Source organism: Macrobrachium nipponense, chromosome 29 (assembly GCF_015104395.2).
Source record: "Macrobrachium nipponense isolate FS-2020 chromosome 29, ASM1510439v2, whole genome shotgun sequence".
Classification (NCBI taxonomy): domain Eukaryota; kingdom Metazoa; phylum Arthropoda; class Malacostraca; order Decapoda; family Palaemonidae; genus Macrobrachium; species Macrobrachium nipponense.
In genome coordinates this window covers 47,222,406-47,245,721 of record NC_061092.1, presented here as the reverse complement: position 1 = coordinate 47,245,721, position 23,316 = coordinate 47,222,406, and the positions used below count along the sequence as shown (strand labels likewise).

Sequence of the window (23,316 nt, the reverse complement as noted above, 5' to 3'; positions counted from 1 at the left end):
CCTTCAAATGTTTCCATTTTTGTTTTAATGCACCACACTAGCAAGTCATCGGATGCTTGCCACAGGGTTCTCATAAGATTTATAACCACAACAGCAACAATTTTGGAACATTTTTGAAGACTTTTAATGGCAGCTTCCAGCAAGGTGATAGAGGCTATAATACTAAAAAAGTGGCTTCTAGTATGAAATTCTTTTGAGGCTGTTGCCTCTGAGATTCTTCTCATAGGGGTCCTAAATTGCTGAGTAGCTATAAATAAAGGAGGCTTTTTCCCTTCAGAAGGGAGCTGAGTGTTGCCCATTCCTTGGTGGAGTTTTCCAAAACTGGGGTGACTGAGACAAATGGTTTTAACTCTTCCATCATCTTTGGTCTTTTAATCACTACAAAATTCTAAAAATCTGTCTTTACAAGATTAATAAATTTGAAAATGATAAAACAGAAGGCTGAAGCTCTTTGATGAGCAACTTTGGTCCTGATAAAGGGAGTTTTCTATAGCTTTTAACGTTACAGACACAGGTAAGAAGACCGTTCCTGTTAAGTGGTCTTTCACATGTACAGCTTCAATCATTGTTTTTCTCTCATTAATTAGATATTTATTATAGGACTATAGGGAGAGAAAATGTGCACTGATGTGTCTAACCAAGGATCATAACTTCATAAGCATCATCAGGGTTGAGTATTGGAGCCCCTATCAATTTTTTATTTTAATTTTTGTATTCAGACCTGACCATTAGTGGTTTCCAGCTGTAATTCCAATACTATACCTTATTTGGGTCCCATTTGCATCCCCTCTCACTTTTAAAAGGGTTGTAGGATGCAGTCTTTTACACTTTGGAGTGTATTGTACTAACTTGAATTCCTTTTAGGAATCATGCATCATGTTGCTCATACATTGCCGTTCTGTGGCAGTGACATTTTCTGATATTCATTTTTTCCTTTTGGCATTGATCAAATATCGCAAGCTGTGTATCCCTTCAGCGGTAGCTTGCGTAACCTGACTGAGTATCTACAGCTGAGGTGCAACTAACTGTTCCCCAGAGGGCAGAGGCCCTGGGTGAATTACTATAACCCTTTGAAACTTATTTCCATTGGGTTCAGGTGGATCCTTGTATCCCTTTTGGGGGGAAGGATACCAATTTCATTATGGAATTGATCAAATGCCGCAAGCTTTGTATCCCGTGTGGGGAAGCTAGCACATTTTGACTGGGCTTCAACAACAACTGTAACTGCCTGTTACCAAAGGGGTGGAAGTACTGGGTAAGTTACAACACCCCTCTGAAATTATAGTAATATCAGTCTGAGTCAGATGGATCCTAGTATCCCATTTGGGGGAAAAGATCATCCTCAGCACCAATAGCTGTAAATGGGGATAGAATTCCTTCTATAAGGCTTATCCCATGGCTACCTGAAATTTGTGTCCCTGATCCATCTGGATTCAGCAGGATAATTTCAGTGGCAACGCCCCCTTCATATTCCATAGTACGAATGTCTCCCTGTGCAAAAATTCCTCTATTTCCTCCATGAGTTTAACCTGGAGGTAGTGGGGACTGATGTTACTGAGTTTTTTGTCCAAACATAAAACATCTGGGAGGTACAGGGGACTGATGTTACTGGGTTTTGACACAAACTTGTATCTTGATCTGTGAAAAAAGGGTTACATATCTGCTGCCCAAGTATTGCCGGAAAGATATAATTTCCCCTTTCCTTAGTCTGCTGAACCCTAGGAATCATTGGGACAGCTTAAAATTAGCAGTTTCACTATTAAAACTTGCTGCCAGTAGCATACTACAAGTTTGGTACATATCTGTCAACCAAGCAACTTTTAATTGTTTTTAACAAGACTATAACCATGCAGTTGGTATGAGCCATACCCACTGACACAAAATGACCCGAGCAATTTGATACAGAACAATTGAACTGAGGGTCCTGCAGCCCTGTTAGTGATATAAAGTTGTTGTTAGAAGCCAGTCAGTATTAAATTAATGAGGAACACCTCTGTAGTTCTTCATGCAGTTTCTGTATTTGTGATAGATTCTATTAGAAATCTGTTAACCTAAGCCCTTTGAGGTTTCAGTTAGTTTTGACATCCATATATGGTTGTACAGTATTAGCCTTTTTGCACTAGCGATGTAAAATTTTAATTTGAATTGTGGTACCATTTTAACTAAAATCCTATGTATGTACTAATTCTATCTACGGTACAAATATATCTAGTATTGTTACTAAAAATAGGCACATGCACACTCATGTTGCCACATCAGCAAGAGAGGAAGGTACAGACTAACTTTACAAAGAAAAATTGAAGTTACAAAATGTACTCATACCCACAAGCATAATGACATACATACATGATGAAGGAGATTTTCCTTTCATAGCTTCATACTTTACAAAATTTTTAACTCGCTTTTTTGTCAGATAATCGTTGACATAATCAGCAAAACCACCATTAAAATAGCACTTGGAAAAATTATTTTAAAAAATATTTCTGACAGTCACCAACTATCTATGAGAATCATTTCAACTTCATGGTCTAATTAAATTAACTGACAATATTAATACCTTATTTCAAATCCATTTTCAATTTAATTACCTATTAACATTAATACCCCAAGATTAGTATGTATACTCTTTATTTTTGGTAAAATTTTCTCTCTACATTTAATATGTATTACTCTTTGATTGTATCTAACCTTCCTGATGTTAAAGGCTGTGCTGTGAGGTAAACTGGCCTAGGCATGTTATAAGCTATGGTTGAAGAGGAAAGAACAAGGAATCCAAAACCCTTTGTCCCTGTGATTCTGGATTTGAGTCTTTCTGTTCCATAAGTAAATATTTTAACCAAATGCTACACTTGAGCATCTGAATCATGATATAAAAGCACAGTGTATTAATCTGGTAGGTTATTTAGGTATAAATGATAGTTTAACCAAATCTAAATACTAGTTTGACTCGCTAGCCCTGCTTCAACGGCTTGTTCTTATGAAATAGAATAAAATATGCCTAAGTACAGTATTACTATTTAAAAAATTCCTTTGCAGTTGAAGCAGCCAAATATATAACAATATTTACATGTAATAGAATCTAACATTAATAAAGTAAGTTAAACCAAAAATTTGGGGTTAGCAGTCACCAGTTGAAGGAATTGTAAAGTGTAGCATGAGTCAAATTTGAGAATTCCTCTTAAAAGTTAATCAGTAGTTATCCCATACTCTAACTGTTCCCCCCCCTCATTTTGGGACCACCTTGACGTGGTGAGGGGGCTCTCGAACCTCAGGAATCTCTTCCCAGATTCGAACCCAAGAGTCCCATATGACATTATATATTTTCGAGTAAACTTATGTGGACTTTTCCATTTTTTGCCAAAATTTTTAAAAGCAAATAAATGAGAAAACATATCATGGCTTAACGTGGAGTTAAATCCGAAGCTAAATAGTGAGAACTGTGGTAGATCCATCATCTACCCGACAATGTTCGGACCTGTTTTTCAGGCGGAACTATTCTGTGGAGCTGGACCACGGATTCCAGGGGGGGCCTGGTTCTAGGAATAGAACTCTCGGCATTCTATCCAGTTTGCCCATAATGTGATTAGGATGGGGATAATTGTATTAACATAATACTCTTAGTCCTAGCAAGCTGGTTCTGCTTACACTTGGGCCATACTAATCATGTTATGCCATCCCCTTTTGGGGTAGGGTAGGGATGCGGACATTTGGGAGTCCTTTCGCACTTGTGCCTTTGGCAGAAGATTTAACTTCGCGAGGGCCAATGATATCTTTCAAGATTTTTTTTTTTTTTTTTTTTTTTTTTTTTTTTTTTTTTTTTATTTTTTTTTTTTTTTTTTTTTTTTTTTTTTTTTTTTTTTTTTTTTTCTTTGTAAAAACTCAAAATTTATGAACTGTGAAATAAATGATTTGAGTACCCCTGGGCCCCATGATGGAAAACTACGGCACAGTTGATGACCTTTGGCACGTCACTCCCGAATTTCCTAGGTACTACTGCCACAAGTAGTGAAAGTACTATAAAAGATACAAAGGAACACCCTGTTCCAAGTAAAGCAGCAGAACCAGAAAACCAAATAGAGTGCATAAATAAAAAAGAAAACAAACAAACATAAATTGGTAAACTCCAATATCGTAACAATGGAACCATATATGATGAACAATAATTCTGAATTAGAGACAAATAATCCTCCCAGCAATACAGAAAAATATAAAAATCATAATAGACAAGCAACATACATAAAACAAGGACCAAAAAGAAACAAAAATTACCGACTTAATCCCACATTGGTACATTTTGATGACCTCTTTGGACCAGATAATTGGTCAAGATTTCTAGTCCTCAAAGCTGACAACAAAATCTCAGCAGCGATGCTAGAAAACAAATTACTTAACATATATCCAACACAAGACATGGAATGCAGACACATCAAGGACAATGAATGGCTTATCCAAGTAACCAATAAAAAGCAGTCCACTGCCTTTTTAAGTATAACACAAATAAATAATATAAAGGTAATAATTACAAGCCACGAAACATTGAATTATGTACAGGGTACAGTCATCCTACCCAATAGCGAGCAGGAGCTTCCTTCAAAACAACTATTGCTAGACTCCCTAAAATTGAGATATAACAATATCCACGATTTAGAAATATACTCTATTTCAAGTAGGAAAGATAAAAGTAAAAACATCAACATTGCCAAAATAAAATTTACAGGCCAAGACTTACCATTTAAAATAAAAATTCTAGGACAAAATAGAGAAGTTCGTCCTTTTGTTCCTAAACCATTACAATGTACACAGTGCTCAAGGTATGGACACACATACAAAAGATGCCGTAATAAAGCTATATGTGCAGTCTGTGCATCAGATGACCATACCACTAATTGGAACTGTAATCAATCAAAATGGATTAATTGTGGACTAGCCCATCACGCAAAATCTAAGGAGTGTTCATTTTACCAATATAACACAGAACTTCATTTGTTTTTAATAAATAGGACAGGAATGTCAGTCATGGAAGCCAGACTTGAGCTAAAAGTAAGAGGCGTTAACAATCCATCCAAAACCCCCACCTTTTCAATGTGACTAAAAATCAAGACATCAAACAGCACAATGACAAACAAGATAGTATAAACAGGGAAACTGGATTTCATACCAATAATACTGAAACACAAAATAAAAGTGATATTACAACAACCAATACCACCACTAACATAGATGATTCAGTTATCCATGGAAAAGAACTTCCAATAGAAGAAGAATTAAATAATGATGATAATCGAACTGGCAAAAAGAAAAGAATTCTAGAAAGAACCCCACCTAAGGGAAAAAAGGTAAATATTGAAAATTACAATCAATCCAGAGAGACTCAACTACACCAGGAGAACATTTTAAAAAGGATATTAAACTAACCTCATCACAAGTGGAAATACACAATTACCCTCAATCTCAATCAAACAGCCAACATCTGGACAGTAAAGATCACTCTTTACAAGTTCCATCAAATAATACTAATGAAAATCATACCATTAAACCAAACCAAAATATAACTATCACCCCCCAACCATCCACAAGACCGAAATATCCCATTAACAACAACAAAACAAATAACCCCTCAAACCAACAGTCCTTATCACTACAGAAAAGGAACAATAGAATTACAAAACCAGAAATTTCTAAAGCTAGACCAAAAACTTCTGAACCAATAATTAACATTACCAAACATGCTTCATCTTGTGGTTGTAATGAATGCTTTGTAAGTACATATAACCAACTAACTACCAAGACAGAGGACACAGTACGAAATTGTATTGACAATTTTACCAAATTAAGGAGGTGCCCTTTAACACACCAACATGAGAACGAATTATGTTCTGAATCCTTAAAATACAAAAAGGAAATTATAAAATCAAAAATAGACTTATTAATATTCAACTATGAAAAACAAACAACTGCAGAATCTAATAACCAACATACAAATACAACGATTAAAAAACCACAAATGAATTCAATGCATATAAACTACGAGATAAAGTAAAATCAGCAATCAATTTACAGAATTTAACACCAATTCCTCCCAATAATGGAATATAAAATCATTCAATGGAATATAAATGGTCTCTTAACCCGACTACGTCTGGGTGAATTACAAAGAATCATACGAGACCACAACCCCCAATGTGCATGTCTACAACATATAGGAAGTAACCCTACAAATATCCAACACTATAAAATTGCCTGTTATTCACCAATGACGGTGGAAAATTAGGCACAGCCATATACGTTCATAATAGCATTACATATGAACCCTGTTGACATACCATCTATGCCATATCAAATAACATCAATTAAACTGTATATGCCTGATAAAAGTAAAATTACTATTTGTAATTTATATAACCAACCAAATTTCAATGCAAATTTCAGATGATTTTTTCTGAACTTATTAGCAAAAGTATACAGAACCACTACTTATAGTAGGAGATTTTAATGCACATAATCCATTATGGGATATTAATAACCCCACTGACACATCCGGAATCAACATAGAGAATACTATAATGAAACACAACCTGTATTGTCTCAATGAAAGTGAAGTTCCAACATATTTTCAAATACACACCTAACCTTTTCTTCAATTGACATTTCATTATGTTCAAATGATGTAGCGGAGAAATTTGAATGGAACGTCCTAGACGATTCATACACAAGTGACCATTTCCCAATCATTCTGAACTACTTAAGTAATGTCAAAATATTGCCACCTACAAGATATAATATCCAAAAAGCTAACTGGGATAAATATTTCCTATACACACGAAAACATACCACCATTCCCACATAAGGAAGATCACAATACTACATGTGAATCCTTCTCAAACTTCATAATAAATGCTGCAGATAAAAGTATTCCAAAAACCAAAACACATTCCACAAAATCCCCTGTCCCATGGTGGAATCCAACATTAACAACATTAAGTAAAATAAAACATATATTGAGTCGCAATCTAAACAGACTCAAAACTCGCCTTAAATCACTCAACAAAATGCCCTATAGTATAAACATATTAAACAAAATAGTTATAAACAACATAACAATTAACCACATTAAACCACTAATATAAACAAATATACAGCCAAATTTAGAAAAACGGTAATAGCTGAAAAAATCGCATCATGGAAGGAATATGTCTCAAACATATCTTCAAACACATCCACAAGGGATGTCTGCAAAAGATAAGGAAAATCAATGGAAAACATATAAGACCTCCAGAAGTGCAATACATTTAAATGGAAAAATATACCATGATACTTATGAAATATCAAACATAATTGGGAAACATTTTGAAAACATCAGTGCTTACTCCAGCCTAGATACACATTTTCAAAGTATCAGAAAACAAAAAGAAAATATAATACTCAATTTTGAAACTCTTGAAGACCTGGAATATAACTATATTTTTAACATGGATGAACTAGATAATGCCATCAACTCTTGGTCATCCTCTGCACCAGGATATGATAAAATATCATTTGAAATGATAGAAAAATTAGCTCCTATAGCTAAATCATATTTATTAAAAATTTTACAATAGTATCTGGCTAAAACGTGTCTTTCCTGATAAATGGAAACATGCCATAATTATTCCAATAAACAAACCAGGAAAGGATGCAAGTAATCCATCCAATTATAGACCGATATCTCTAACAAGTTGCCTATGCAAAATCTTAGAAAAAAATGGTTAATGCACGATTAACGTATGTAATAACCAAAGAATCCATTTTAACACCAACACAATCTGGTTCAATAGCTGGCAGATCAACCCTAGATCCCTTAACACATTTAGAAGATCATATCAAAAAGGCTTTGAACAAAAGAAATTAACAGTAGCTATATTTTTTGATATAGAAAAAGCATACGATACAACATGGAAACATAACATCATGCAAAAACTCCACTCCAAGGGACTAAGAGGCCACTTACCAATATTTATTAAGAACTTCTTAACAAACAGAACTTTTCAAGTAAGAGTAGAAAATTCCTACTCAGTAACCTATAAACTGGAAGAAGGAATCCCTCAAGGTAGTGTCTTGAGCTGTACATTGTTTGCTTTAGCAATCAATGACATTACTATAAATTTACCAAGTGGTGTAAAAAACAGTTTATATGTTGATGACTTTGTCATTTACTATACGAGTAGTAATCTGAGACACGCTCAGAGAGTTCTTAGTACTGCCATTTCAAATATATGTAGTGTTGGGCAAATTCGTTTGGATTTAAATTTTCAACTGATAAAACAAAAGCAATCGTCTTCTACAAAGACAAAAGGTGGATGAAGAACCAAACAATCAAACTGCATCTTTATAGCACTGAAATACAATTTTGTACAAAAATCAAGTATCTAGGAGTAATATTTGATCAACATTTAAATTGGAAAGAGCACATCAAATACATTAAAGCCAAGGGCATCAAAGCCCTTGCCATATTAAAAAAGTTATCACACACTAATTGGGGAGCAAAGCGAGACATTTTATTAATGATATATAAGGCAACAGTCTTATCCATAATAGATTACTGCTGTCCAATATATTCATCCGCCTCAGAATCTGCATTAAAATCTCTCGATGCAGTGCACCATGAAGGCGTGCGATTGTGCACAGGAGCTTTCACCAGATCGTCCCCAACAAATAACTCAACTTTTGGTGGAGGCAGGTATTTTGCCCTTAAAACATCACCGTAATTTAATAACAAATACAAAGAGGTCTTTCAATGCAAGCGGGATCGTCTCCTGCAACTTACTGCTTCCAAAACTGTAATCAAGTAACAGCAGTTAATAGTACAAGCTCTTTCCCAAAAAGAGCTAGATACATAATGAACATACATAATATGAATCCAATTTTTCACCCACCAATGGAATTGCCACCACCATGGATTTTAAATAGAGTAAAGATATGTACCTCCCTGTCTTACCTACTCAAAAAACAAATGACAAGTACGGAAATGTACCGCCAACATGCTTTGGAACACATTAGAAGAAAGGCGACAAATTTATGATATATACAGACGGCTCCAAAAATAATGTTGGAGTAGGAGCATCTGCATATTCGAAAATATGTTAAGTAAAAAAAGCCTACCTTCAATATCAGCCAGTATTTACTGCTGAAGTCACAGCCATACAGATGGCTCTAGATATGATATCTGAGGCAAAAGCAAGTGTCTCTGTAATTTTCAGTGACTCACGTAGCGCTATAGATGCAATAGGACAGTATAAATCAGGAAACCAAATAGTACAGGAAATTCAAATAAAAATTCATCAACTCCTCCAATCAGGAATATCAATGGAAATATGTTGGATCCCAGCACACTGGGAATGTAAAAGGAAATGAATATGCAGACTGCTGCCAAATTAGCCTGCACTATCCCTCCAACAATTTCATATGCCCCAGTGTCAGACTGGGTAAAATCAGTTAAAACATTAATTTACCAGGATTGGAAAGAAGAATGGGCCTCGGTGCAACAACAAACAAACTTAAAAATATAAAAACTGAAGTCTATGCATGGAGGACATCCTCACAGGAGGAAAGAGCAAAAGAGGTGATCCTAGCAAGGCTACGTATAGGACACACAAGATTCTCACATGGTCACTTGATGTCAACACCACATGCTGACCCAGTGAAATGTAACAGATGTCAAATACCCATGACAGTGCAGCATTTGCTTGTTGAGTGCCCAAAATTGGACCCCAGCAAAGATCTATTTATCTGCGGAGTTTCAGAATGAAAAATATTCTTGCGGAAAGCAGGGATTTTTCAATTAATAAAATCATAAATTTTTTAAATAAGACGGGTTTCTCCAAATAAAGTCTAATTTTTTTTTTTTTTTTTTTTTTTTTTCTTCTCAGGATTGGAAAAATTGATCCCTGAGAACCAGCCCGAGAAGAGTCTACTTGAGACTCAGAGGTCTGGAAAAACTAACACCTATTAATAATAATAATAACTAACTGTTCCCATCTGTAGAGAAATTGTCAGAATCTGAAACATTTAAGTCTGTTAGAAATTTTTGTATAAACTTAAATTATTGATAATTTTCAAAATTTGTTTTAAAGCTTTCCTAGAGTTATTGAAACTAGAATAATTAAAAAATGTTTTATGTATTAGGGATGAGAAATGAGTTTTCTTCTCTGGAAATCCTACACTAGTAGATGGTTTGGACCTTTTTATTGTTTTGTTTGTGTGATGCTCTGGCATGTACACAATAATTTTTGTATGTAATGTAAATGGGTCCATGTGTGAATTTTATGCAGCTTTTGAAAGAAGTGATAAAATTTCTTAAGGGATGGTTACATTTACGTTCACGGATTCATTAAGCAAGGATGCATGATTATTTATACCAAAAATTTCACGATTTAAGTATAATTATACAAAATTAAAATCTTAATGATTAAATAATTTTATACAAAACTAACATCCACATGATTATAAAATTTGCTATTATTTGCTTCTGTAGTATGAGTCCCTTGCCAGTAACTTTGTAACTCCAGTCATGAATTTGCTATCTGTATAGTTTTACTGAGAGAAAAATCAAGTTGCAGTTCATATAGGGAATTGTGGGGAGGCTGGGTGACTTGTGGAGAATCTCAACTGAGTGTTTAAAAAAAAATTATATATGGTAATAAAAACAGTTTGGGATACTTGTAGAATCTTCTTTTTACTTCTAATTCTGCAATGGGAGTCTGAACACTAAAAATTTTCACCACAGAAATTATTGCCTTCGAAGTTGGTGCTCTAGTCGTTTAGTTATCCTGTGCATCCTTTTAGCCTTTATTTCATGTTTTCATTAATATAGCTTTCTCTTTAACTTTGCATCTTTTTCTTATGGTAAAGAGTGTTGGTAGAAAGTATTCCATCATCCCAGTATAATAATACTGTATTTCTGTGTAATTTAATTCTAATTACTGCCGTCTAGCCTTTTAAAAAATAAAACTCAATAATATAGTGGTGAAGGTGAAATAGTGTAGTTGTCAAAAGGGGAGAAACAAATGTCTTCCTCTGCTATGTATATGTACAAAATGTAATAGAATCACCTTTCTTTAATATAGTCTCTTACTATTCTTTACATACGTATCAGGGTTGAAGTATGTTTAATTTTTTAAGCCCAATGATACTGTATTTAGAAGGCAATATGTAAATGGAACTGTTGTTAATGAATCTTTTAATGCAATGCAAGCATGTTGAGTTTTGATGATTGAAGTAATCTCACTCAGCACAGAGTACTGTAATAAGATATAGTAGATGACTCTATAGGAGGTTTTTGTCTGATTTCTGTAAAAAGCTATTTACTGAAAAACCAGTTTTGCTTTTCATTATTAAGGTGGTGTTGTTAATTCATTTTCAGTTTATAGTAGTATTTTATTGGCAGTTTACTACCCATTTCAGGGGACCATGAGTCATCGTTTTTGTCAAATATCTTTCAAACTACTGTATGTACTCTTGTAATGCTGTCTCACATATCATGTGACCTCCAAATTTTCACCCTTAAAAAATTATTTTATCATGTATCTCGTATATCATGCGAGTTCAGTTTTGAGACCAAATTACGATAGGTTAACCTCTTTTCCTTCTCTTTATCTATCCCATTTTCTAGTTAGGCTAACCCCATTTCCGTCATCTCTATCTATCCTATCTTTTACTTGAGTTAAAAAAGTAAAAGAGAATGCTTAAAGTATTGTTAGTAAATGCATACTGCCAGAAACTGCTGATTTGCTATGAAAAACTGAATCCAATAACAATGGCAGTTTTGCCTGCATTTGAACCATTGTATGATAGTAAAAACTTACCGTAGTTATGTTACAAATGATGTTAGCAGAGTAGGACTGACATATTTTTACTTTGCTATATCCTTATTCACTATGGAGAAAAGATCGGCAAGGGCATAGGTATATTGCTAAATTTAAGCTGCGAGTTGTAGCTGAAGCTGGGGAAAGAATGTTCATCTGCTAACGACTATTATCGTGCATCGGCAACATGGATGAAACTGCCACAAACTACGGTATAGTACCATAAACAAAATTTGAGAGAAATGTGTTTTAATCAAAACTATTGGGCATGAAAGAACACATTTTACTGTTTTCACTCCTATAAAAAATAAATAGGGAAAGTTCTTAGTATCTGATGAAATCAAAGTGAAAGTATTGAACGGAATCTTGATTTTTTTACGCAATAATCATGCCCTCAGTGCCATCTAATAATGAAGTAATTAACTAAATTTCATTCACAAATATGCATATTCAAGTGATACATAACTAAATTTCATTCGCAACTATACATATTCAAGTGATATTTCTACTTAAAAATACTAACGTAAAATAACCTTGTCCCATATATGTATCTAGAGATTCATTTATGCTAACTAGAAGCAAGAAAATCAGCATAATAAACTTACCTCCCAATCGCCCTCAGCTGATTTCCAAACCATAACATTGATTGCTATGTTTGCATTTTATAATACAATAGTAATATGAAAATACATACAATATTATTGGATGCAGTGAAGCAAAGCAAAGCTTTTTAAAAGATCCATGGAAAAGGTGCATATTCATTATGTTGGTATTTTATCAAATGATACTAATATGTGAATATTACATACGCTAATTTTATATCTTGTGTATGTGACCCCCTTAAAATTAGCTCCAAAATTAGGTCTTCAAAAGTCTCATGGTACGTGAGTATATATAGTAATTATTTGATCGAAATGTACTTTGACACAGTGTACAAGACACCTCCCACCATTGTCAAATGGTTTTAGTTGAGGCGTTTACTCTTGAATTACATGGTGACCTTCAGCTTATTCACCCTAAGACTAAGAGAGACAATATCTGCTCACTTCCCCCAATTAGGCAGAGCTTTGTGTACCTCCTTATTGAGTTAGCAGGTAAATTGCTGTGAAGAAAAAAAAATGGGTATAATTTGTGGGAAACTACTATCACTATCATAATATTATTGTGTGCTTTTCTTTATTCATATCACACTATAATTTCGTTTCTACTAATCTAATGCCATGTAATTCTTGTACTATAGTGAGTTTTGTGAATGAGAGTTTCATGCATCTTGACATTAATGTAAAGTGACACACTATTTTCATATACGTACGTACATACCTGTTTTTGAGATAGGTTCTAAAATAGTTTTACTTTTATTTCTTAAAAAAATGGAAAATTACACGTTTTTCCGTCATAATTTCCTGATACCCATATTTGCAGCCATCAACACAACACACATGGCATTATGCAGTGCTACATATACTCAGTGATTATTGAGGAATTCTCAAGTCTACCTTAGTTCACAGGTGCATCTTAAAGAAAAAGGAGGTGTTTACTTTATTATAACCCCGTGACAGTCAGGTGAGCACTGAAAGGGTTTCCCACCCAGAACCTTTGGGTTTGAGCATTTAAGATACCTCTAAGATATGTCATCGCCTATGTAGTTACCCCAGGTGGGAGCCAACTCCACCCAATTGAGTGTACCTTGTCTCTCTTGGCCTTGATTCATCCAATATTAATGTACCTGCTATCACTATCTTTTAAATCCTTTACCCCTCATATCAACATGATGATGAGCAGGAAGATAACGTAACCAAAATTACGTCGCATGGTTTAACCTGCAACCCAGTATATAATTAATGCTACTTATAACAGAAAACATTTTGGATGTTACATTAAACCTCCCTATCCTTTTCATTATTAATCCTCCAGTTATCTTCTGGTATTGCAAAATATCATGGAAAACAGTATTTTATCGCATATTATAAATTATAGAGAGGTATTGGGCGTGAGAGATAAGAAAAACAGCAATAAAGAGAGAGAGAGAGAGAGAGAGAGAGAGAGAGAGAGAGAGAGAGAGAGGGGGGGGGGGGGAATGGATGGGTGATAGCAGACGTTCGATTGCGTAGTTGACTCCTGCTGACTCATGCATCTTTACCTTTAAAAGTCAAGTGTAAACATATTGACTGACACCATTTGACAATGCACTGTGCTTTTGCCAAAATTAGCAGGTGTCTTGTACACTGTGTCATAGAAGTACATACCATTTCGATCAAATAATTAGTTTGAAAGATATTTGAAAAAAATTGTGACTCATGGTCCCTGAAATGGATAGTGGTTTATTCAAATAGTTACAGTACAGTAACTACAGCAACAAAAATAATGATGACCTTCTTGTCCTACTTAACTCCCTAGCATTTCAGAAAGTGCCCTTGGACCTGGTTAACTCACATTTTAGGAAATGCTCTTGAATAAGAGTGATTGGAATGGATTTTGCCTCTTGAATACTGGGCTTTCAACATTTACAACTTAAAGGTACAATTCAAGTAGCCCATATTGGCTTGTTTTTCTGTTTTATCAGTCTTTCAGCCATTTGCCCAGTTGTTGAAATAATTACCGTCTACTACTATGATGTAAGAGTATAATAATTTTTTCTATGAAATTTAGGCAAAATGTTTCTATTGTTTGTTGTGTCATCTTGCCCTCAAAATAACCATGCACTGATATTGGACATTTCTTTTCCAGTTCATATCATATTAGAAATAATTTGGACTTGTTGGCATAGAGCTTGTGTGGTTTTTTCAATTTGCTGTTAATTTAAGTCAGCTAGAATCTTGTTCACTGAAAACTATTTAATATAATTAGTCTATAGCAGTTGTTGTTTTCACTTGGAAAATATTTAATTTTGTTTTATTTATGTTGTACAACATTTGGTATATGTATTAACTTGAAATTAAGCAGTCAGTTTTTTTTATTATTGTTCCGGATCATTTCATAATGTATAAAAGTATGTGTCATTACTTGCATATGTCACCAATAGTTTGGTTCTAGTTCATGTTGCTAGTCAGAACTGGTATTGTGCTTAGATGTCCTTGTGATTTTAATAGAGGCAACATTCTCTCCATAGTGACAATTCTATCTCTCAGATTGAAAGGTGAATGAGATGTCTCATATTGTAGACATTCAGCGACTGTGATAGTGAATCGTGGCATGTTGAAGATTATTGTGTAGCTTATGGTAAGATGCATTTAAGTAAATTTTTATGCATTATTTGGCTACCTAAAGTAAAACCATTTATGTACTTTAGACTGAACTTGTTGAAAATAATGGCCAGACCAGTGTATTTTCAACTTATTTTAGAGATGGGGTACCACTTTTATTTATTTTTTTCATTAGGAATATGAATTTATATTGGACTAGTAATGAAGTACCTATTGCCCAATGCTTAAATTGAGCCAACTGTGAAAGTTAGGATTTAGCTGGTAGAGTTCTTTAGTGTGTGTTGCATGTAAAGGTTAGCAAGCTAGATCAATGCTTTATAGAGAGGACAACAAATGAGCTTCCAGTGAAAGTATGCCTTCCCTTTCTCTCTATGTGAGAAGGATTTGAAATCAAACATACTTCTAACTAATTGGTTCCAGCAGAGAACAGTCCATTTTTTTTTTAGGGGCATGGGAATTATACATAAAATGACTAATATTAATACTGTAATTCTTTGTTGGAAAAGTCGTGTATAATTTAGAATTTCAACCAGATTTTTCTGTGTCCTGACCAAATATCATTACTATTTTACTATGGGAAAGGTTTGTCTTGTGTATTAATTACTGATTAGATAACATATCAAAAAAATGAAGCTAGTGATAGCAGAAGGATATGTGCTAGTGTCCTATCTCAAGAATGAACTGCACAGTTTTTTTCTTCTCTTCTTTTACTACAGGTCAATGCACATATTATGATGACCAGTCAAGTTTTGAAGACAGTTTGTGGGTGCTGCTTAAAGGGTGTATTATTTATTGATAACGTATAATTGAAAAGTTTTGGGACAGGAAAGGGTTGCACGTGTATTTGGGTTAAGCTAATTCTATTGTATTTATATCAAGTAAACAATCATATGAATGACTGTTACTCTTCAGAATGTAAGACTCCTATGTCCATTATGGAGGAAGCTCATTGAATTACAGGTGTTTGATAAGTATAGCTGTTGAAAAAGTTTAAAATTTCTTGGCCGTCTCTTGTGTATTACGTATTTAGAATAAGAAATACGTGAATATCTTTGTATCATAAGAACACCTTTGAGGCCTTGAAGGTTATGTACAGTGCAGACTTGGTGTCAAGCTTTTTTTTTTTTTTTTTTTTTTTTTTTTTTTTTTTTTTTTTTTTTTTTGTAAAATTACTGTTATGTTTTTGCAGATTACCAAGGCTATCAATATATTTTACTTACTGTAGAAAATTTACTGTACATCAACCAAAATAACTGTGTTCTTTATACACTATTATAAATCATGAATAATACAAAAGTAGAAGATAGAAACCCTACCTAAACCATATTGTGAAGTTGTGATTAGTGAATTTAAGGTCCTTCTGGTAACTACATTTTCAATTAGTGTGATAAACACAGCTTTTAGAATAATGCACAGGTTAGCATTTTCATTGTATATTAAAAAATTCACATTGATGGACGTGGTTATTTCATATCATTGTTGAGAATAAGAAATTTTATAATGTATATTAATTTGTTGATACTTAATTGTTGAGTACAAGTACTTCAGCTCCTAATACTTATTAGACTAAAAATGAAATTATATATATAGATAGCATAGGTTTTTTTTACTATTATTTTACAATTTTTATTTTTGTGGATTTTATTATTGTTATAAGAATTTTTATTTTTAAGAAACTTTATGATTCTCATGTTCTTATTTTATTGGTGCTATGTTTATACATTTAAGCAATCCAGTTTCCCATAATTCTGGGAAAATATATAGGTAATTCTTCCCCCACTTTTTGCTGAATATTCAATTACTTACAGTAATGTAATTAACATCTTTGAAACTTTTATGTACTACTTTATTTTTGTTCTGAAAATGCACTTCATTAATGTAGTGCTTGATTTGTCTTTTTTTTCCCCTCCCGGTCATGACTTCTCTCTAACCAGTGGGTTTACTTGTATGGGAGGCACGAAACCACTGTTGCTTAAGTTTTTTTTTTAACTGCATTTGAAGCTCAACTATCACACACTGAGCCATTTCTTTTAAACATTTCTAGGGCTTCATTTACCCCTTTGCTTACTCTGAAAGCAAAAATAATAATGGAACTGTAGATTTTGGTGCTATGAATAAATTTTTGTCAGGACTTGAAGATGCTAATTGCAAACTTTTTTTTTCTGTGTTAAGTACTTAGAGTTGCAGCACTTCAAAATAATTGGGTAATGTTTTTGTAAACATATTTGTTATGTCAAAGTATGTTTGAAATTCAGAGGCTTAAATATCCTAATGAAAAACTATTTCTGTCCAGTGTATTTTTTGAACACTTGTTACTTGAGTAAAATTTGACTCCTTGTAATTTTTTATTTCTGTAAATTTATTACTTATATTACTTGATGCAGTCAGTAACTTTAATTATGTGGGAAAATTACTTTGAATCTTTTGTGCCACTTAACTTATTTACCTTATCATATGTTACGAGATTATTTGATATAACTTTAATGAAACCTTGAAAAGAGAAAATCAAGAGGTAAATTTTAAATTTTTGCTTGGTGTAAATTATCGGCGTAATTTCCATTAAAGTGATGAATAGTTTATCTTAACCCTCTTACGCCGATTGGACGTATTAAACGTCGAGTCAAAATGTCTCCCGTATGCCGATTAGACGTATCATACGTCGGCTCAAAAAAGTTTTTTTAAAAATTCGCGGAAAAATACTTATAGGCCTACCAGCCGAAAACTTTTGTATCACGCGCCTTGGGGGATGCTGGGAGTTCACGGATCAAGGCGTTGTTTTGTTTACAATCGCTACGCAGGCGCGCAAGCGCGAATTTCTTTCTTATCGCACTAAAAAGTATCAGTGACACATCTCGGAAATTATTTCGTCACTTTGACATAATTATTGCACCATTTTAAATTATCCTTTACATGAAGTATTATATATGAAAATGTGCGCAATTTCATGCACAATACAACTAAAAAATACTCATTATTGTAGCTTTTATCAGTTTTGAAATATTTTCATATAAATAACGATAAGTGCAAAAATTTCAACCTTCGGTCAACTTTGACTCTACAGAAATGGTCGAGAAACGCAATTGTAAGCTAAAACTCTTACATTATAGTAATATTCAATCATTTGCCTTCATTTTGCAACAAATTGGACGTCTCTAGCACAATATTTCGATTATGGTGAATTTATGAAAAAACTTTTTCCTTACGTTCGTGCGATAAACTCTTCCGATAAATTTTTTTTCGTGCGATTGTCCTAATGTTTGCAACCCTTTTAAATTTGCCGTTACATAAAGTTTTATATATGGAAATGTGCGCAATTTCATGCACAATACAACAAAAAACAACCCATGGTTGTAGCTTTTATCAGTTTTGAAATATTTTCATATAAATAACGTTGAATTGCAAAATTTCAACTTTCGGTCAACTTTGACTCTACCGAAATGGTCGAAAAAACGCAATTGTAAGCTAAAACTCTTATATTCTAGTAATATTCAATCATTTACCTTCATTTTGCAACGACTTGGAAGTCTCTAGCACAATATTTCGATTTATGGTGAATTTATGAAAAAAAAAACATTACGTTCGCGCGGTAACTTCCGAAAAAATCAGAATTTTTTTGTGCGATTGTCGAAATGTTTGCACCATTTAAAATTAGCTGTTACGTAAAGTTTTATATATGAAAATGTGCGTAATTTCATGTAGAATACAACTAAAAATGATTGAAGGTTGTAGCTTTTCTCTATTTTCGAAATATTTGCATATAAATCACGATAAATAGGAAAAAAACCACGTTCGGTCAAATTTGACTCTACCGAAATAGTTGAAAACGCAATTGTAAGCTAAAACTCTTACGGCCTAGTAATATTCTGTCATTTTTCTTCATTTTGAAACAAATTTGAAGTCTCTAAAACAATATTGTGATTTATGGTGAATTTTTGAAAAATATATTTACCTTCACTACCGCGCGCGCCGATTCGCGGCCGCAAGTCTCCGAAATACGTACATGGCATTATCCTAATATTTGCTCCTTTTCATATTAGCCTTTTTATAGAGTTTCATATATCAAAATGTGCGCAAATTCATGAAAAATACAATAAAAAATAATTGAAGGTTGTAGCTTTTTCCATCTTCGAAATATGTCCATATAAAAAATATATATATTAAAATTTCGACATTCGGTCAAATTTAACTCTTCCGAAATGGTCGAAATCTGCAATTCTAATCTAAAACTCTTACAGTATCGTAATATTCAATCATTTGTCTTAATTTTGAAACAAATTGGAAGTCTCTAGAACATTATTTAGAATTACGGTGAATTTTTGAAAATAACATTTTTTTTACGTCCGCTCGTTACGAATTCGTACATCGTTTTGTGATAATATTTTTCCGGTGTTGCTTTTATTGTTTTACAATGTATTATATATCAAAATGATCGCAATTTAGTGTACAATACAACGCAAAAAAGTAACTGGTTAGCTTTGACCGTTTTCTGCACAGCGTGATTTGAATTTACAATGTATGTAAATTATCGGCGTAATTTCCATTAAAGTGATGAATAGTTTATCTTAACAGGAACTGGTTTAGCTCTACGAGCACTCCAATAGGACAACCCCCCTCCCAACTACAGTGAAACATGCTGATCACATACTATGCATGTTTAAGCCTTTATTTCCATAAGTGGATTGAATTTCTTTTATGTTGAATATTTTTTACACATGTATGTCCATTGAGTCAAAATTACGTTTAGATGATCAGTGAAAATTACAGTTAATAATAAATACAATCCTTGTTGTATAATCTTAGTTTGTTATACTATTTATTACTCATAATTGTGTCAACACTAAGGTAGTCTTATGTCAGCATTTTGACCAGTTCTAAAAAATTATTAGAAATCTGTCTTCCTCCCATACAGCTTTAGGTACCAATACAGTACATCGTGAAGACCAGAGGTTTTCAACGGCCAATTTTAATATCAAATTCATAAAGTATTACGTACTTTAGAAATAATGATTAAGGTTATTGAAAGGTGAGCATCCATGCAATTATTGTTGTCAATAGGCATCCATCCAATTATTGTTGTTTTTAGATTAATTACTTGTTACAGTAGTAAAGCCATAGTTAGATTAGGGGTGATACTCCCACAGGTGAGACAAATTGAATTCCTGGATACATTTGTTTTGCTCACTCTGTCTCCACTTCCTTACTTAGTCAGTCAACTTCACTTTCGTAGATATACAGTTTTCAATTGTGACTGTGCAGGTGACAGGCAAGTATTACTATGTAGCAGCCTCTGCGTCACATTACTAGACTATTTGTAATTTATACTTGTCGTTTACTCAGAATTTCTTGTTGCACAGTTTCACATTCTTTTTGAACAGTTCACTACCAGTTTTATGACCTTACAGCCACCCTAATACAAAAATTAGGGCATTATAATCTTTCATGGGTATTATATAGCAGTAGTGTTGAGTACTTTGCATTGCCAGAGATGTTTCTGGCTGAAGGAGTGGAATTAAGTACACTATAGTGGCTTAGTGACAGGTATATCAAACTGCCAAAGATGAGTCAAAATCTGCTGCTGTTGTGATTTGTTAGTGGAAAAAAGGACAGTACTGAGTGAACCCAAACACTGTCGCCAGGTGTTCTGGTCCTCACCATATGTTCTGGAGACTGGTTAGCTTGGCCAAACAGGTTATTATATCCGAGTCTTAAGCAAGAATTAAGACAACTACACTTAAGATGTCTTGTAACCTCAGCAAGAGAACTTGACCTTCTGGAATTAATTAACACCGAGATACAGCTTATTTTCAGAGGTTATCAACCGGTCTTGATCTGGAAAACTGACTAGCCTTCACATTATTCAAGGAATAGGTAAAACAGCACTTGGACATACAACTGGCTCTGATAGTTCTTCAGGCTACAGATCAACTTGGGCATCATCAGGGTGTCATCCAGGACTGATTGTGTCATCCACACAGTATGAATTATCACACACTCATATTCCTTTAACCAAACCTCGCTGGACTATTTTTTATAACCTTGTTTGTGATACAAAAAAAAAAAAATTTAACCATATGATCAAATTGAAAAAAATATCATATCTGGTATGAAAGGATTTGTTCTAAAATCTGTAATCTTATAGTATAATTACTATATCTTTGAAACAATGTGCATTTCTTTTCTTATGGGAGGGAAACAATGTGCATTTCTTTTCCTATGGTAGGGCAAAGGGAAATGAGGACACTGATAAAAGTAGCCAAAACGGTAATTTCTATGACCAGATAAACTTCTATCCCAGTCAGTAATTATTAAATATGTATAATGATAAAACCTAAATACAATGGCAGATTTTATAAATTTATGTATCAACCAAAGAAGACCATAAAACTAATTTTATCCCACCTAGGAATTGGCTTTACTTATTTGATGCATGGATACTTAATGAATAGTTCACATGACTAAATCCCTTGTATGCAGAGAATGCAGGGCAACACTAACAGTTAATTCAATTTTATGTGTGCATGAAATTCAACCAACAGAAAATGACAGGTTTTGGGAAGAAAGTGAATTAGGTTTTGCGAAGAAAGTGAATTAAGGGAATTTTGACAATTTTCAATTTACACTGTTTTCAAGAATCTAGTTAATACAATGAATATTCTATTAAGGCCTCCCCTTGAGGCTAGTCCTTCAAGGGTTGAGTATTTTAACTCTGTTGTCTGGTTAAACTGCTATGATAATCAGGGGTGGCTTACACCTACTGAACAGCCAACTGTCTTTCTACTGTTAGTATGCATCCACAAAAGCTTTCCTTCATGTCAAGGAAAAAAAAAAGCATTTAAAATTTTAAGCAACATGATTGAGAAAATGTTAACAAAAGATACATAACACCTTTGGAGTTCACCTTTATATAATAACTGAATGCTTAAGAAATTAATGTATTGTATACCGTAAAGTTAAGAAATTTTAGTCTGTGCAGTTTTATGAATGGCCTCAACCCGAGTCATACTTTCAGTACTGTTTGGTGCACACAAGTTTTTGTATGATAGGAATAAATATATCAACTGTTTATTTTCATACTCTACAAAAAGAGAGTGTATGAAGTTATTTATTGTAAATATTCAAATTACTTGGTATTTTTTAGTTCCTGTTTTGCTGGTACTACTATTAATTTTTCCCTTCCCTTTAAGATGACAGGTGGTTGTTGTTAAAACAAATGTGCTTAAGTAACAAGTGTCAAACGTACTTTTAAAAAAATAGTTGTAATTGTTGCTCAGGAAGCTTTACTTATTGTCATTTGATTTGATGTCCTTTTCAATATTATTGTTAAATCTGTAAGCCTACAGTATGTGTAAGAGTTTACTTTTTAAAGTATAAAATGAATATCAATTAAAAGTTACTGCTGTAGTACAATGCAATTCATATCAGGTACTTACAGCTACAAGCATTAGGTTAGTGCCATATATTTGTTTGTTACAAGTTTAAATCAAGGTTTTCAGAATATGTACATAAGTGTAAAAGTCTACTTATAAAAAAATAAAGGTATCCTTTCTCTCAATAAGTGGAGTATATTGCCCTGTTGTGTATTTAAACTAAGCAGTGTAAGTTTAGTTAATATGTTTATCAAGTTAAAAAAACCCAAACCCAAAATTTCATTTACAATATACAAGCAATACCCAGTTATTGGCGGGGGTTCATTTCCGACGGCTTGATTAGCGATAACAACCGATAACCAAAGATTGGTGCTTTTTGGTGCCGTTAATGGTGCCTCTGTTATGTATGTATAGACGCCAATACTCAATTATCGGCACTGATAACTGGAAATCTAATTTTAACGCTAAATAAGCACCATAAAACTAGTTTGCTGATAACCGAGTCTGCAGATAAGTGGGGACTGCCAGCATACTTGCTTTCATAGTTAATGGGGACTGCCTGCTTACCTTGCATTACACAGTTAATATGTTCTAAGATGTGTGACTTAAGCTGAAATTCACCTAAATCACACAAGTAATTTAAAGAAGGACTTAGACACCCAATAAACCTCTATGAGTAACTCGAATGTAATTAGTACTGTACATGCACAGTAGGTTGTTTGATAGATAAACACTTTCATTTTTAAATAAATTTACTTACTTACTTAACTTTATCTTCCCGCCACTGGCCAGTGGCATAAGGCTGATACAGATTTTCACTTATCGCGGTCGGTTCTGGTCCCCATTAATAGCGATAGGTGAGGGATTACTGTATTCATTTACCACTACTACCCTGGTGTTACGTCA

General features: G+C 33.6%; 1 protein-coding gene across 1 annotated transcript in view; it reads left to right on the top strand.

Moving 5' to 3' along the window:
- The window catches only part of LOC135206263 (uncharacterized), a gene marked incomplete at its 5' end in the record, with an annotated part of 102,510 nt that extends 86,315 nt beyond the window's left edge, over positions 1-16,195 (top strand). The window contains 1 exon segment of the mRNA XM_064237675.1: positions 14,238-16,195.
- Between the last annotated feature and the right edge of the window lie 7,121 nt (positions 16,196-23,316).